Source organism: Periplaneta americana, chromosome 8 (genome assembly GCF_040183065.1).
Source record: "Periplaneta americana isolate PAMFEO1 chromosome 8, P.americana_PAMFEO1_priV1, whole genome shotgun sequence".
NCBI classification, from domain to species: Eukaryota; Metazoa; Arthropoda; class Insecta; order Blattodea; family Blattidae; genus Periplaneta; species Periplaneta americana.
In genome coordinates this window covers 57,800,428-57,818,631 of record NC_091124.1, presented here as the reverse complement: position 1 = coordinate 57,818,631, position 18,204 = coordinate 57,800,428, and the positions used below count along the sequence as shown (strand labels likewise).

Genomic DNA, 18,204 nt, shown 5'->3' with positions numbered 1-18,204 from the left:
GATTCTTTTACAGCAGATGTACGAATAATGCGGTTAGATCTTCAATTTAAACTCACAGATTTACAATGTGACGTTAAATGAAAGCTAGATGTAAGGACTTGACAGATATTGAACTTTTCAAATCTCTGGAAAAAAATAAATATTTGAAGCTTCGTTCTTTCGCTTGCTCTGTTGAAGCCATGTTCGCTGTAACTTACGTTTGTGAAAAATTATTTTCAACAATGAAAATAGTAAGAAATCAAATTTAGATCACGACTGACAGACAAATACCTTCGTGATCAACTACGACTGGCAGTAAGTGACATAATTCCTGATTTTGAAACTTTGTCGCAGAGACATTCTGAAGACAGTTCATTTTAGGTTGTGATAATGTGTCCTATGTTTTCTTGTTCATTTTTTTCTTCGTTACACGTCCTAAACATTAAATTCCCCTTCGGTTGTCCGCCTCCCTCCATAGGTGCTATGCACGTTGCAGCTTACACAGTGGCTCGGCGCACCATGGCCTTTTCGCCACGGCTGTCTTAGAGAGAAGTTTAGAGAGTGGTGTGTTATTTCTTAAACAATTGCCAAAAATGTTTGTAACAAGAAGGCAAATATTTTTACAATCTTATTTCTTAATTTGGGTGAGAAAATTACTTTCTAACTGTTTACATTTAATAAAACAAAAACTTTTAATGTGATGTCAAATCATCGATACTGTACTGTTCCCTCAATCAACGTGTAGGAGCTCGTCCGTCGATAGCCAACGTTACCGTTTTCCGGACGGGAGATAATTTACTGACCCGGTATGTCTTGACATTATTTCTTCTTGAAGCTATAATATTTTTTTCACAATTATTAAAGAGATTATTCTTACAATATATTTTATTATTAGTGTCATTGTTGTACTTTTATTTTAGTTGTCCACATCTGTGGAGTAACGGTCAGCGCGTCTGGCTGCGAAACCAGGTGGCCCGGGTTCGAATCCCGGTCGGGGCAAGTTACCTGGTTGAGGTTTTTTTCCGGGGTTTTCCCTCAACCCAATACGAGCAAATGCTGGGTAACTTTCGGTGTTGGACCCCGGACTCATTTCACCGGCATTATCACCTTCATAATATCATTCAGACACTAAATAACCTAGATGTTGATACAGCGTCGTAAAATAACCCAATTAAAAAAATTATTTTAATTAGAAATTCTTAATTTCTTTCTTTCTTTATGTTGCTTTGTTTCGATATCGGTTACAACCGCAGCACAGAATTTCTGTTTCTCGTTGATGTGATATGATTTATGCGTGACTTTTGTGTCGGTACCGAATTTTCTTTCTTTGAGCGTAAGTATTTTGTCACAATTCATTTTTATATTCGAAGTAAGACAACTTCTAGAAATAGCATTGAAATTTGAATTGAGAGATGGGGGAGGAAAGGAAAAAAAGTGAAAACAATATTTGTGTGTTGAGTGATGTGTTTGAAGCAACGGAAATAGTATATCGTTTCAACACGTACGCTTTGGAAATGAGAGTTTCGTCCCTTTCTTTCTCTCTTTCCCGTTGTCATCGCAGTTGTTGTTTTTAACTTTTTTCAATTCCCGAGGCACTCTCCACTTAGATTATATATTACCTCGGTGAGAATTTTGCTGATGAAGTTGAGTGGGAGCAGAAAAAAAAAAAAGAAGTGGAAACTGTCTTGTGTGTCTATTTCGCTGAAGAAGGGTGGAACCGCGAAGGAGAAAAGGAAGTAATTCAAGGCGGTTCGTCTCTGCGGCCAGCCCGTTTGATGAAGTAATGTCAAAGGAAATGGAACTTTATACTGTGATGTATGTTCTTCTGCCAACCTAGAAATTCTAAGCAGTTTTATTTCAAAACAATATTTAATATTTTGTGCGTTTTAAAATGTGATAAATGCTACACGAGTCAGAAGTATAAAATATTACTTGCACTTAATTTTCTTATTTTTAATTTTACGAATAAACTGAATACACAAAAGTTTTAATATGTTTTTCAGGAAGTATGTTTATCATTTACAGAGGATGTGCCAAGGAGTCTGTTTTCCTTAATGCCACCATGTCAAAATTGTACACTAGTTAGGTCCCGAGTTGTGGAGTAAACAGTACTACTGGGTGTTCATTTGAAAGTGTGTCATGACGTCACTGTTGGTGAGCCAGCGATTTGAAGCGAGTTTCAGCTTTTATGTCAGAGAAGTTGCCTATTAATCAAGGCGTTCAATCTGAACTTGAGAACGTGTACGGTATAACTTGAACGTCGTAGCAACAGATGGCGGCCTGTACGGTCTGTGTGCTATCATAACCTCTTTCGACTGTGTTTTGCGCGGGCAAGTCGTACCCATGGTATTTATTATCATCGGTTGCGTACGACAACATTCCACAACACAAATCAAATGCTCCGTGTCCATGTTGACCGTCGAAGTTAATATCAACAAATACCGTACGTAACTAATCGTCTTAACCCTCTACCCATATCCCGACAGTAAGAAAAAAACTCACCTCAGTACGTGTTTCCAAACAGTTCACATTCCTGCCACTACCAGCGTTACGGTACGTATCGGTAAGTACTCTAACGCCGTACTTGCAAGGCAACTTCTCTAGCACATAGGTAATACTACTCTGCGGAAATGTAGGAAGATTGAATTCTCTAGGCTCATCGGCTAGCCACATGACGGCATACAGCGAGCCATGACACACTTTGAATTGAACACGCAGTAGTTAAGCCTTGGTTTTTCTGGACAGACGCATGCGACGTGCGAGATGCTAGGCCCGCTTCGCATAAATCCGGACTATACGGGAGATAGTGAGTGATTTCTATAACTGCGAGATGCGAAATCTGAGCACCCCGCAGTTAAGCCTTGGTTTATCTGAACCGACGTAAGCGACGTGCTAGACCCGCCTCGCACAAATACGGACTACACGAGAGATATTGGTTTCTAGAAAGCCTTGGTTTTTCTGAATCGACGCATGCGAGTTGCGAGATGCGAGGCCCGCTTCACACAAATCCGGACTATGCGAGAGATAGTTTTTCTATAATTGCGAGGTACGCAGACCTCGGACCTCGCAGTTATAGAAACCACTCACTATCTTTCGTGTAGTCCGTATTTGTTTGAAGAGGGCCTCGCAACTCGCATGCGTCGGTTCAGAAAAACCAAGGCTTTAGGTTCCGGCTGGGAGGAAGAACTGTAGTAGTTCGTTCCGAGAGAAAGCATTATTTTCCTCCCATTTTATGCAGGTTTAGTACTGCCGAAAGGCATGTTTAAAAATATTGGTCAGTTCTGTCAAAAATGTATGCAAGAAAATGCACAGTTACTTATTAATCTCATGTTTTTAGCAGATATTTATAAGACAGTGCCTTTACTGGTGTACCCGAATCTACTGATTCAATTTGAAATTTTGTTGTTAATTTTCTTATATACAAATTTCTCCTTCATCAGTATGACAAGTTTCGTTATTCTTGCTGGACACATAATATCGACGTATGTGTCAATCTGGAATTTTTAATACTTCTATCAATTGAAAAATTGTAAGATGAGCTGTATAGAACAAAGCGTTCAACATTACATGAAATGATTCAGAGCTGGTGTTCTTTCGACTGTTCCCTTAAATTAAGCCCATGAATTCATTCATGAATAAAAGCACAAGTACTAATCGGAAGGGACCCAACTAGTAGGCCTACTGAATATTTCAAGTATGTATTTATTCGGACCCAACTCGTATCCACCCTTTTCGATTCTTCAGGTCCCAAAACGTATATTTTGTTGTTGTTTAGTCAAATGTCCGAAGTAAGAGTGGAACCTCATAAGTGAGCCAATATGACATCACTCATGAGGCAACTAACCCAGAAGATAGTGGGGTAGGATGGTAAGTTCCTTTCCCCCCTCCATTGCAAAGATCTAGTAACATATTTCACTAATCGGACTTAAGGGGTTAGGTACAACTTACAGCAGTTTTTTTTTTTGGAAATATTCAACATTTTTTTCTCCGTTACTGTATCTTGTACAATAATGAAAATTGGTATGTGTAAAACACTGATCTGCTATATGATGGTCTCTCACTTTGAGAGAGGAACATAGGTTAAGAGTGTTAGAGAATAAGGTGCTTAGGAAAATATTTGGGCTAAGAGGGATGAAGTTACAGGAGAATGGAGAAAGTTACACAACACAGAACTGCACGCATTGTATTACTTACTTACAAATGGCTTTTAAGGAACCCGCAGGTTCATTGCCGCTCTCACATAACCACGCCATCGGTCCATATTCTGGGCAAGATTAATCCAGTCTCTATCATCATATCCCACCTTCCTCAAATCCATTTTTATATTATCCTCCCATCTACGTCTCCACCTCCCCAAACGTCTTTTTCCCTCCGGTCTCCCAACTAACACACTATATGTATTTCTGAATTCGCCCATAAGTGCTACATGCCCTGCCCCTCTGGATTTAATATTCCTAATTATGTCAGGTGAAGAAAACAATGCGTGCAGTTCTGCGTTGTGTAACTTTCTCCATTCTCCTGTAACTTCATCCCTCTTAGCCCCAAATATTTTCCTGAGAACCTTATTCTCAAACACCCTTAATCTCTGTTCCTCTCTCAAAGTGAGAGTCCAAGTTTCACAACCATACAGAATAACCGGTAAATATAACTGTTCTATAAATTCTAACGTACAGATTTTTTGACAGCAGACTAGATGAATTATTATTATTATTATTATTATTATTATTATTATTATTATTATTATTATTATTATTATTATTAATTCTATACTTTACTTTGGTTCGATCTAAATTTGAATATGCATCTGTAGTCTGGAATTCCATTACTTCAACAGATTCGGTTAAATTGGAAAATATTCAAAGAAAATTTATTTCCTTATGTGCTTTTCGATTTATACCCAATTCCTCTGACTTTAACTATGAGATTACCTGTAAATATTTTAACTGTTGTAGCCTTTATTCTAGACGTCAAAATCTTGATTATCAATTTCTTTGCAAAGTTATCAATGGTGATATTGATTGTGAGTCTGTCATAAACAACATCAGCCTTCGTATTCCTACAAAAGGTTTAAGATTTAAAAAAAATTTTTATAACAGAAATTCTAAATCACTTTCTCCGGTCTGTAGATGCATAAAATATGCCAATTTGCATGGGCACAATTTAGATCCTTTTAAGGTATAGTTTCGTTTTGATTATTAGTATTTACTGTTCTTGTTATCTATTTTATTTATGAATGTTTTTGTTTATTTAAGATATTATTTAATTGTTTTTGTACCTTCGTATCTTCTGTTTGTGTATTGTGCTGAACTATAATTGGCCTCTGGCTGTTGTTCAGCACACAAATATTAATAATAAATAAAAAATAAATAAATAAATAAAATAAATTATTATTGTCTTATATTTTTATACTTTGAATGTCTCATTCATTTTGACCTACTGTTCACATTTTATTATGCATTTTCCTTTCTTTCTGTATGTTATATAGCTATTATGTCTGATTTCTACTGACTTGTTTACATTATATTATGATTATCTTCTCCCGTTTTGTTTGTAAAATTGTAGTATACTTCACTTTGTAGATTTGTAACGCAGGTTTACTCCTGGTTGAGTGTTGGAGAAGACCGTATGGCCTTGATTTGCCAGGTTAAATAAACCATAATAATAATAATAATAATAATAATAATAATAATAATAAGTATTATTATTATTATTATTATTATTATTATTATTATTATTATTATTATTATTATTATTATTAGGGAAAACACTCGATAATTGTAAAATAAAAATACGTCTTTGCAACTAGATCGGGAATCAAACCAAAATCTTCTGGATTTTCAATCAATTAGTCTACACCAGAGGACTAATATTAATTCTAAGAACTTACACAGATCAATATACAGCGAACGTGGGAGTTTGGATTACGAACACATAAACAGTCTGCTGAAATCCTGCGAACTCGTTGATAAAACGGGATGAGAAGGAGACCGGTCGGTTTTGTACTCTACATTATTAAGCCATATAAACGATTTTGTTATTTGTGATCTTTTTTTTTTCAGTTCTTTTCTCTCTCTACTAGAATTGGAATGTTAAAGATTACTCTTAGGATATGCCGAGGAACTGTAGGTGTTTTGTTTTCAAGTGGATGATACTCTTTGAACGAAAAAAGGCCTGGTTCTCTTTGAAGTAACAAAGAGATTGATAGCAAAACGTTTGAGCAAAAGAAGTGTATCGAGTTGAGGGCCGCTGACAGTATCAATACCCCACGGGACTGGATCGCATTGAGCTTTGTTTCTGTGCAGTGTTGGGGAAAGCAATACAGTATCTCGCTTCACTCAGCAGCAACAGAGAATCAGAAAGTACCTCAATCAAGTGGCATTGCACAACTAACAAATCAAACGCACAATCAAGTCCTCTGAGAGTGCAACCAAGTTTCAGTCATACTTCTGGCATGCATGAAGGATTACGGTCCAGATATTACTGTTACGGGTTACTAAATGAAAGTTTTGTTACACGAATTTTTCATTATTAAAACTTATTTGTGATGCTTCTAAAGTCTGACTGTAATTTCTGAAAAACTTTATGTGGCACGTAGATTAACGCTAGGATGACTGGATATGGTGACATACCTAGGAAGATTGAGGGGGTCATTTTGACCCCTTGTTTTATATTGTCTTAATAAGCAAGGAAAATGATTTGGTTGAGTAATATGTAATGTAATGCGTTAGCAATATATTTTTAAGTATCATAATGATAGCTCTTCACAACAGAAGTACAGTCCGTATAAAAGTGCAATAGGCCTAGGTATTGGTAGTACAAAACAGTAAGAGTCTAAATAGTATAGTATTGTGGATGAAAGTTATTGTCTCTTTAGTAAGTAAAATTATCGATAATAATATTTTTTTCCAACAGTTGTAAGAACTATGCTTAACCAGTGAAGTACAGTCACTAAAAATATAATGGTAACTTATTTAGGAGTTTTATTTTGCTTTGGAACATTCTCAAAGCTTTCTAAGCGGCTACTTTTGAGTGATATTGGCAGCGTGTTTAAGATTGTGCTGTTACTCCATGATTCTCAAACACAGAAATTTTACATATGAAAGCACAGCATTGAGTCGAAAACTAGACACAAATTGAATAATATTATACTTCATTACTGATAATTATATCTCAAGTCTGATCAGTGTACTTTATATCTAGTCAGCGATGTATGCAATGGAGGGGGAAAGGAACTGGCAACCCTACCTCATTATCTCCTGGTTTAGTTGCCTCATGAGCGATGCCTTATTGATGTCACTTGTGAGGTTCAGTTCAGTCTTCGAGCTGCTGACTTTACATATATACTGATAATATCAACGGATATCAGTTTTATCCCTCAGTCCTTCTAGGTATTCCTTTTAATATCTACACTTCTATAAAATTTCAACGCCCAGATTGTAGCTGAAAAATATCTTTGTAAAATTAAGAAATGTCATAGAGTCATAATTCGTTATGACATATAGCATAGGAATAATGCGCTCATAATTATGGAAGAGGGGTCAAAATGACTCCTTCGTCTTTCTAGTGTTAAAGGAAGAATATTGTAAATGTTGCCTAGATATCAATATAGATAAAACAGTATATCTGTTCATGGGGAATAGAGCAAGGCATCTTAAAATAATGGGGAATAGAGCAAGACATCTTAAAATAATGATGAAAATTAGATAAAATCGATTTCCCAATTTAAATATTTGGGAATTTAAATTCACAGCGATTGTACACATAACAAAAGAATTGAAAGAACTATCATTGAATCCCGTAAAGCAATAGACCTAAATATTTTAAATTCTGTAGTTTAAAGTAAACATATACCGGTACGTAACTAAAAAGAGACAGTTTCAAATATTTAATACAATAATAAAGGCATAGGCTGAATTAAACTAAGTTTGGCAAATCCAAAATAAGTTAACACTTAAAAAGAAAATTGAAATAATATCAATAAACTTTTTAAGAGAATCCTTTGGAATATCTAGGCGTGAGAAAATAAAAAAAATGAACTAATGGCAGAGAAAATGTGCATACTAAATAAAACACTGTCATAGAAGAAGTAGAAACCAAACAGAGTAATTTTGCGAAAATATTCAGCGCGTGAGTAATTGATAGAGTGCCTAAACAGAAATTGATCTGGCTACCACTCAGAGGGGTTGCAATAGGAGAGAGCGTTTCAATCCAAACCTTTTCCTGTTAATCGCTTCTGATTGTAAGCAGCCTCCACTGAGAGCGCTAACATAGTTTCTTATCAACAATTTGCCACTGAATTTAGGCTCCTGGAAATGAAAAAATTAACGTGCATGCTCTTGATTTAAGTTGTTAGTCCTGTAAATACATTTTCAGGAGACATTTTGAATTTTTTAACTTTAGTTACAGAATTCTTATTTATGTCAGTTACATTGCAATGGCTGCACGTATTAATTGCGAGTATGCCAATTTCGGAAATAGGAGGAGTATTCACCCCACAAAATGTTTCTTCAAAATATCGGGAGATAGTGAAAGGTGAGTTTTCATTTACTATATATAAGCTTAGCAATGTTATCACATAAAACTAATTCGATATACTGACGGATTTTCCTAGCCACATGCACAATTACAAATTATATATGTTATCGGAAACAATAAACAGTTAATTGCAATAAACATCGCTGTATGACAGCCCATTTCTTACCTCTACGTTCTGGGATACCACGTTGTGAAAATGCTGATGGTTTGGCTCCAGTTTTTTTATATAAAAAAGGAGGAAAGCAGTCAAAATTGTATTAGGGATGGTTATATTTCATACATTAGTGTAAAATGAGTATAACTGGGAGGTGCAGAGAAGTCTTTTGAAATTCCCGCTATTTTTGTGCAGGGAAGTCGTTTGAAATTCCCGCCATTTTTTGTGCATGTGACTCTCCGCTCGTGGCTGCGAGGAGTTTCTTGACAGATTACACTTAATCCGGTTTATGAATCCCTCTCTCCTATTACAGTCCTCTTGGTACCATCGGAGAAAAGGAAAAAGGTAAGACCGAAAAAAAGTTGACTTGAGGGAATACTGGATATTATTGAAAGTAGACACCTCCAAGAAGGGCAGTGGAATAATAGTTAATTTGTTTACTTTAATAACAAAGATAATAGTAGATAGTGATATTCTTATGTTGTTATGTAGTTCAATTTAGTTTCATAATGCTGATAAAGAATGGAAAGTAAATGAACATACAATCATGAATGATTAGTATTTTTCGAATGATCACATTTCTCCACTTGAAATAATTGATTTCAGCGACCTCTTACGACTTACGGGTGAACTGTAAGTATAGGAGTTAAGTTTGAGCGTAAATGGACAATCACCCAATTCAGATGTGTGTATCTCCCTGAGGTACAGAAAGTCTTCAATAGCTTTTTGCGTGTATGGTTCCTTAAGACAGGATATATCTTCATTTTCTTACAAGTATCTAACATATTTCCTTCAAATATGTAACATAAAATGCTTCCATATAGGTCAAAGCGAAGAATAAATTAGTTTCTTTAACATATATGAACTATCATAGCAGCATGAGCTATGCACTAAATGAATGTCTTACAATCTTGCTTGGACTACCTGCTCCTCTTCTTGGCTAGATTGGCAATGTTTTTCTTTAATTTTCTTCACTTTGTGTTGCTATACATCCCCAACTCCGCTAGCTAATAGGAAACCAGTATTTAGACTCGCTGAGAAAACGTTTTCTTTGAAGGGAGCGGGGGATCTTGAGTACCACATGATAGCGACGCGGCTTTGAAAAAAGAAAATGAAACACCATGAAACGAAAGAGCGGAAGAATTTATTATTATTATTATTATTATTATTATTATTATTATTATTATTATTATTATTATTATTATTATTATTATTATGCGCAAAATATATGTAGACAAGGGCCTCCTACTTCAATTATTATTTACTGGCTGACGAATACCATTTCTGAATATCCTGACTAGAGAAGATTCCTTTAAAAACCGACTTCGAAAGCTATCATCCTGTTCTTTAGCTTATTGGCATGCTTTCTTACCACCATCATTTTGCTGATTCTCTGACCACACACATATAGTTTGCAGAAGTACTTTTTCTTGTCATGGCCTCAACTCTGCCAGGATAAATACATACATATATAGATGGATGGATGGATGGATGGATGGATGGATGGATGGATGGGTAGATGTAGAAGTAGGTGGGTAGTAGGCGGGTAGGTAGGTGAGTGGGTATATTTAGAGGTAGGTGGGCAGATGTAGATGAGTAGATAGGTGGATGGGTAGGAACTAGAGATAGGTGAGTAAGATCTAGAGGTAGGTGGATAGATAAGTAATGGGTAAGATGTAGAGATAGGTGGGTAGATGTAGATGAGTAGATAAGTGGGTGGGTAGGAACTAGAGATAGGTGAGTAAGATCTAGAAGTAGGTGGATAGATAAGTTGGTGGGTAAGATGTAGAGATAGGTGGGTAGATGTAGATGAGTAGATAAGTGGGTGGGTAGGAACTAGAGATAGGTGAGTAAGATCTAGAGGTAGGTGGATAGGTAAGTTGGTGGGTAAGATGTAGAGATAGGTGGGTAGATGTAGATGAGTAGATAAGTGGGTGGGTAGGAACTAGAGATAGGTGAGTAAGATCTAGAGGTAGGTGGATAGATAAGTTGGTGGGTAAGATGTAGAGATAGGTGGGTAGATGTAGATGAGTAGATAAGTGGGTGGGTAGGAACTAGAGATAGGTGAGTAAGATCTAGAGGTAGGTGGATAGATAAGTTGGTGGGTAAGATGTAGAGATAGGTGGGTAGGTGTAGATGAGTAGATAAGTGGGTGGGTAGAAACTAGAATTAGGTAGGCAAGCTTTAGAGATAGGTGAGTGGATGTAGAAGTAGGTGGGTGGATAGGTATGTGGGTAAGATGTAGAGATAGGTAGGTTGGTTGTAAAATAAGGTGGTTGATAGGTTGATGGTTGTTTGGTAGTTATGTAGGTTGGTTGGTAGCCAGTTAGGTACATAAACAGATAAATAAATCAATGAATGGTTGAATGAATAAATAGCAAGTCCAGCGCATTTCCATTTGAGCCTAGTGACCGCATTAGCAGCTTCCTTGATGTTTCCTCTACGTCAAATTCATATGTTCTCAACCTCATTCTTAATTGATGATTATTGTCATATTAACTCTCTTTCTCTCTCTCTCTCTCTCTCTCTCTCTCTCTCTCTCTCTTACAGTAGGCCTATAGACTTTTTGTGGTCTATGCAATAAAAGTGAGGGAATTCAGTTTTTTGCCACACGCAGCTAGCTTTAAATTTGATTACTGATACATTAATATGAAACTTAGGCTTCAAGTTTTTTGATCCGACGATTATTATGAATCTGTTACTATAAATCTTTCATTCCATAATTTTTAAGGAGCGGATTCCTATGTAATTAAATATTCTTTTTGCGTGTGATAAAACACAATTAACAAAGTTAAAAATACCGAACATCAAGTTTCAAGTTTAAAACCCGAATTTTATTTCACATAAAGACACATATTTTCATAAAAGAAATTATGTAAATACATATTTTCAGGAAATCTATTATAAACACATAAATCTTGGAGTTTTTTTTTACTTAAATAACTTTTTTACAAGAACTTTTAAATCTTTTAAAACTAAATCAATATGTCACGCAGAAGTACGTTATCTTTTTAAGAATTCTTGGTTGCTTCGTGTTTCTAAGCGCTGTGTGGTGTATCCGTGATTCATTTTTGTAATAGTATCGCCTCAATTTCTGAGAACTGTTATTATTAGAGAATAAATTAACATGGACATGAAGGAGAGATCTTGCAACACATAATTAGGAATGTTTGTTGTTGCTGAAGATGATTTCATTCTACGCTTTGTTTGTGAAACACAACAGATAAGAGGTCGGGTATGAACATTATTTAATTTAAACAAATCTCTCGCCTCTCGCTCATGTCCATCAAGTAAGTAAGTAAGTAAGTCTTGTTGTGATTCCCTGTAATCTGGCTTCGTCAAACGATATCCTTCAAGAAATATTGAAAGATGGTTGTTTAAAAAACGATTTGGCTTTCCTACTAGCAAATCTAAGCTTTTTGTGTGACATCATAAAAAGTATCTCGAAACATCCAAAAGCCTGTTGTCTGAAACAGGGAGGTGCGTGGCGTGAAAATTAAACTAGACTCGCTACCAAGTTCAGAAGTACAAGTAGGCCTACTAAGGGACAAATTCCAGAATGTGTTTGGGAAAAACAGTGGATACAAAAAAATGTGTATTGGAGGGTGTGCCTGTAAGTGAAATTGACGGTGTATGTGTTTGTGACATTCCTCTCTTTAAATATGCACGTCTGACGTCCTGTGATGTGGAAAGATCGTTTTCACAGTATAAGTCGTTGTTCAGAGATAATCGGCATGCATTTGTGATGGAGAATTTGGAGATGACCTTTGGTGTTCACTGCAATTCTCGGCCAACTACTAGCACTCAAGTGGGGTTGGTGAGTACCTAGTAACATTTTTTTTTTCAACCTAAGTAAGGTATTTTTGTCATATTTAAAAGGAATATTTTTTTTTATTTTTAGCAAATATTTTCATACTTTTTAGCATATACAAAATAAATATATTCACATTTTTAGCGCATAAAAATTCGCTCCCTAATAATTTTATTATGGCTATTACACTCTTACTACGTCATACTACTTTTGACCAATAAAACGGTATGAAAGGACGTATTTCAACCAATCATGGCTGCTTATCGCACAATTTTATCGCGTCCCTAGCATTTCTTTAATTTTATCGCGTCCCTAGCATTTGTTTCTTTGTTTGCCAACATTTGAAACTGCGCTGGTCTGGACGTCAAAAAAAAAAATATATATATATATATATATATAATTACAAACCACTCCAGTCGATGCACAGCAGTTTCAAATATGACTCGCATTGGCATTCAAGAACAAGAATTAATAAAAATCACTTATCATACCTATGCATCTTCTGAAATCCGATTTACAAATAAATGAAGAGCACCATTCGGAAATCCTGAATAAGTTGAATACACCATGTAGGCCTAAATCAACGAGTTCCACTTCTATTACGCACACGTCCAATATAACATCAATTGAACCACCAACCATATTCAAATTTGAAAATTGTATATTCAATAATTATTCCTTTTAAAATTATTCATTCGGAAATTCTGAATAAGTTGAATACACCATGTAGGCCTAAATCAACGAGTTCCACTTCTATTACGCACACGTCCAATATAACATCAATTGAACCACCAACCACATTCAAATTTGAAAATTGTACATTCAATAATTATTCCTTTAAAAATTATTCATGTTTATTTTTTTATGTCATCGTCGTTAATTAAAACTTTTCTAACACTTGTGTACAGTATATTAGGTTATGTTATAGCTTCTGCTATATGATATTATGGATAGTCACGTATCAGAGATTGTTTAATATTAAGATTTATTGAAAATCATCTGTCAAGTGACGTTGATTACTGGGATTCGGATAATTGAAGTGGAATGTTACATTTTAATAAAAATGAAACTGAATCAACAGAGCCTTCTTGACTAGTAGCATTGCCATCGTGTATAATAGATCGAGAACTTCTCGACGAGAAGGCATTGCTCACTACTGCCATCTAGCATGCATCTAGCGTAATATTTGTAATGTTGAGATGGTACAATAATACATTTGAAGACAGTTGTATTTTCGTAAGTCAATTAATATTTTATTGTATTAGAGTACTTCGTTACTTCTAATCTTTATATACTTTCTTCTAATCGTGTAATAGTCAATTAAATCCCACTCGAGTTTTGATTTTCTCTAGATAAATCAAAACCTCTAGTGAGATTACTGTTGATAAATGTGCTGATTTTTCTCATGTAAATATTTTTTCCTTGTGATAACTCCTAAAACACAATTTCTTAAAGATATAGTCTATTTTTTCTGTAATTAATTGTGATATATATACATATATATATATACATAAGATTTGGCCATGATTTCTGTAGTCTGTATGTACACGCTTATCACTTTATCTGTAATAAATCGGTATAGTTGTCCACACCTGTGGAGTAACGGTCAGCGCGTCTGGGCGCTAAACCAGGTGGCCCGGGTTCGAATCCCGGTCGGGGCAAGTTACCTGGTTGAGGTTTTTTCCGGGGTTTTCCCTCAACCCAATATGAGCAAGTGCTGGGTAACTTTCGGTGCTGGACCCCGGATTCATTTCACCGGCATTATCACCTTCATTTCATTCAGACGCTAAATAACCTAGATGTTGATACAGCGTCGTAAAATAACCCAATAAAATCGGTATAGTTATTAGAGAATAACTTAATTTCTTATGTATATGCTGCTAGAGAGAGATTTTATCTACAAATTGTACATAAATAAGTACCGTACTTCAACAAGAACAGCACTGTCATCATCTACAAAGAAAATAGTAGTCAAGAGACACCACTAATTTATCTTAAGTGCTATTCTAGATTCTTGAACGGATTTTATTCAAGGTTTGACATCTTTTATAGCAGAAGTCAATATCTTTATTCAGATAAAATTCCCGGGAGGCATGTTTAAACATAATCTTCTTAGTACGAGCCACAGCTGAAAGTGCCTGAAAGGATTGACAAGCCATTTGCGTGTAAATGTCTGGAGACATTTATATCTAAACAAAAGGGGACATAACATATATTTGACAAATTTCAGACATTTGCAGTTTTTGAGAATTTAATTGTGTAACTGTGTATTTTTATATAATGCTCCACCATTTCAAACATGTTTACAGATGATATTTTCGATTTGACATGAAAGTATCATTTACTTTGTTCTGTTTGTTGCTCTTCACCATCCCTGTCTATCACTTATTATTATGCTGGAATTACCTTAGTAGCTATCATTTATTATTATACTTACTTAATTATGATTTTTAAGGAACCCGGAGGTTCATTGCGTCCCTCACATAAGCCCGCCATCGGTCGCTATCCTGAGCAAGGTTAATCCAGTCTCTACCATCAAATTCCACCTCTCTCAAATACATTTTTATATTATCCTCCAATCTACATCTCAGTCTCCCAAAGGTCTTTTTCCCTCCAGCCTCCCAACTAACACTCTATATACATTTATGGATTCGCACATACGTGCTACATGCCCTGCCCACCTCAAACGTCTGGATTTAATGTTCAGATGAAGAATACAATGCATGCAGTTCTGCTTTGTGTATATTTGTCTATTCTCCTGTAACGTCATCACCCTTAGCCCCAAATACTTTCCTAAGAACCTTATTCTCAAAAACCCTCGACCTCTATTTCTCTCTCAAAATGAGAGTCCAATTTTCACAACCTACAAAACAACCGGTAATATAACTGTTTTCAGCTTTTTGAGAATAGATTGGATAATAAAAGCTTCTTTTGCGTTTAATTTCCTCCCGAGTGTCATTTATATGCTCGAAGATATTTCGATTTTTTCACCTCAAACAATAAATTTTTAATTTTTATATTTCAATATCATAACATATTCTGTTTTTTATTTTAGTGGGTTATTTTACGACGCTTTATCAACAGCTTAGGTTATTTAGCGTCTGAATGAGATGAAGGTGATATTGCCGGTGAAATGAGTCCGGGGTCCAACACCGAAAGTTACCCAGCATTTGCTCATATTGGGTTGAGGGAAAACCCCGGATAAAACCTCAACCAGGTAACTTGCCCCCACCGGGAATCGAACCAGGGCCACCTGGTTTCACGACCAGACGCGCTAGCCGTTACTCCACAGGTGTGGACAAAATATTCTGGTCCTGAGACATAATCATATACTTTGTCTTTTCAGTATTTACTTCCGAACCTATATCTTTACTTGCTTCAGTAAAATTCCCTTGTTTTCCCAAATCGTTTGTGGATTTTCTCCTAACTTGTTATTATAGTAGATCCGAATTCATGGCCCTATGATGGCAGAGTTGCACTTTGTGGTGGACAAATGTAAGGGATTGAAGGCCTTTCTCGGGATTTTCCAGCTTTCTCGTAATCATTTTAAAAATACTATTCACAATTCTCTTTCCATTGACATTTATGTCTCGAAAAATAGGGCACATATTATGTTGCGTGACGCCGAATCGAACGTCCAATGCAATGGATGTTCCTCGCAGTTTGTCCAAATACTGGTAGATTTCATGGTTGTGACTTTTAGACGATTTCAGATCTGTATAAGAGGCACCGAACCCCCAGGTTCATGCTTGCCTGTCGGGGTTATGATGACTCATACAGACTAAGGCCCTGTTTATTTTTCCCCTGCGCTAATAATGTTTCCATACTGTGTCACATATTTTACGAACTGATGTTTCATAAATAGTAGTACTATGAAAATGTTTGTCAGTTTAGTCTACACTCATGTCTTTCCATCACATGTACTCCAGTATACACATTGTCTCAGCGAGTTTAGGGTTGTTAACTTGCAAAAATCATTCGCCAATATTTGAAATAATGAAAGTTATTCACTAATGTTGAATTAGACGATACGTAATTTAATTTATAGAGCAGCTAGAGAATTTGTAAATATGACAAAGGAGCTACTTCGCCAAATATTTCTTTGTCCGGATTTCAATTAGATGAATGTTCTTTCTGTGCAGCGGAAACTTCGGGATACAGGATCTCTTCGTCCTGGAAGTATTAACGTATCTAAAAACATTGCATTTTTTTCTAAATAGTAATACCAAAAATGTGAAATTTTTACGTATTGTGGCTTATCATATGATTCCCCATTACCTCTTAGAATATTTAAACTTTACTCCTTATATCCTGTATATAAAGGATATTAAAAGCGTTCAATATTTTTATAGGTTGTGGTATTCGTCGAAACAAGAATGAAAGTCTCATAAACACGAGACCTAAAAATGGATACTTTCCGAAATATGTGTGATTTTTATTTAAAAAAATAACATTGAATATTTTGAGAGCTGGTAGTATTCATCAAAGCAATATATGAAAGTATACAGGGTGTTAAAAATTATCCAATATTTTAGGAGGTGCTAGTATGCATCTAAACAAGAAAATAATGTATAATAAACATGAGTCCTACAACACATACTTTCTGAGATCTGAACACTTGTTCATAGGAGATGCTCAATGTGACGTCCATTCATGACAATGCATTCCTCTGCCCTATGGCGTAAGGAATCACGTACTCTTTGAATTTTGTATTAATACGTAAAAAAGAAAGTCCTGATAACGATCCTCCTCTAATCTCTGTGGTAGCACGTATGACCCTATTAATCTATCACCAAGACACATGCCCATACGTTGATTGAGAATCGTTGCTGATGCCTTGTTTCTTCAACTGTATGGGGATTTTCATCAGCCTACACATGCTGATTATCAAAATTCACAACACCATCTCTGCTGAACTCCGCTCATATCCGCAACCAGACTTTTGTTTTCAGTATTCCTTACGACGTATCAGTATTTCATGTCAGGAGTGTCAACTACGGTATGATTATCTGGTAGTCTGCTGTATTGTAGGGCAGAGAAATGCATTGCCACGAATGGACGTCACATTGGGCACATCCTATGAACAAGTGTTCAGATCTCAGAAAGTATGTGTCGTAAAACTCATATTTAATAGACATTATTTTCTTGTTTTGATGCATACTAGGCCTATATCACCTCCTAAAATATTGGACACTTTTTTAACACCCTGTATATATATGGGTCCTAAAATTAATATATTCGAGTACTTTTCCATCAACATCATAGGATATGTGATTTCCATTCATTGTAACGTATTCTTCTGCCCTACTTCTTAGAGATTCACACTTTGTTACCCTTTCGTTTACTGTGTTTTCGATATGATAGTAAACCAAATAAGATACAAGCAAAGAGCTGACATTATTTCTACCTTTAAAATAAAAATGTATCTTTGTGTAATAACCACATCATTTTTTATTTCTTTCATCTGACCTTTCTTCTTTTGATTTCTTAATGTATGTCTTTTTAACTAATAAGAACATATAAGCTTATTATATTGACGATGTGGTAGAAGCTATAGCAGAGGTGCGGACTGTTGTTCGAAATAGCTAAGCATACGAATCTCACGAAAAATTACTCTGAGAATGGACCCTCTTCTGAAATGTCAGAGAAATTTAATTTAATTTCACGACAAGTAGTATCAAAGCTTCGACGAAGAAACGCCACTAACAAAAGAAGAATTAAACTT

The 18,204-nt window shown here is 35.6% G+C and overlaps 1 protein-coding gene across 1 annotated transcript in view; it reads left to right on the top strand.

The window, feature by feature from the left end:
* LOC138704219 (synaptogenesis protein syg-2-like) overlaps nt 1-18,204 on the top strand; it is a 536,676-nt gene that overhangs the window by 67,631 nt on the left and 450,841 nt on the right. The window lies entirely within an intron of this gene.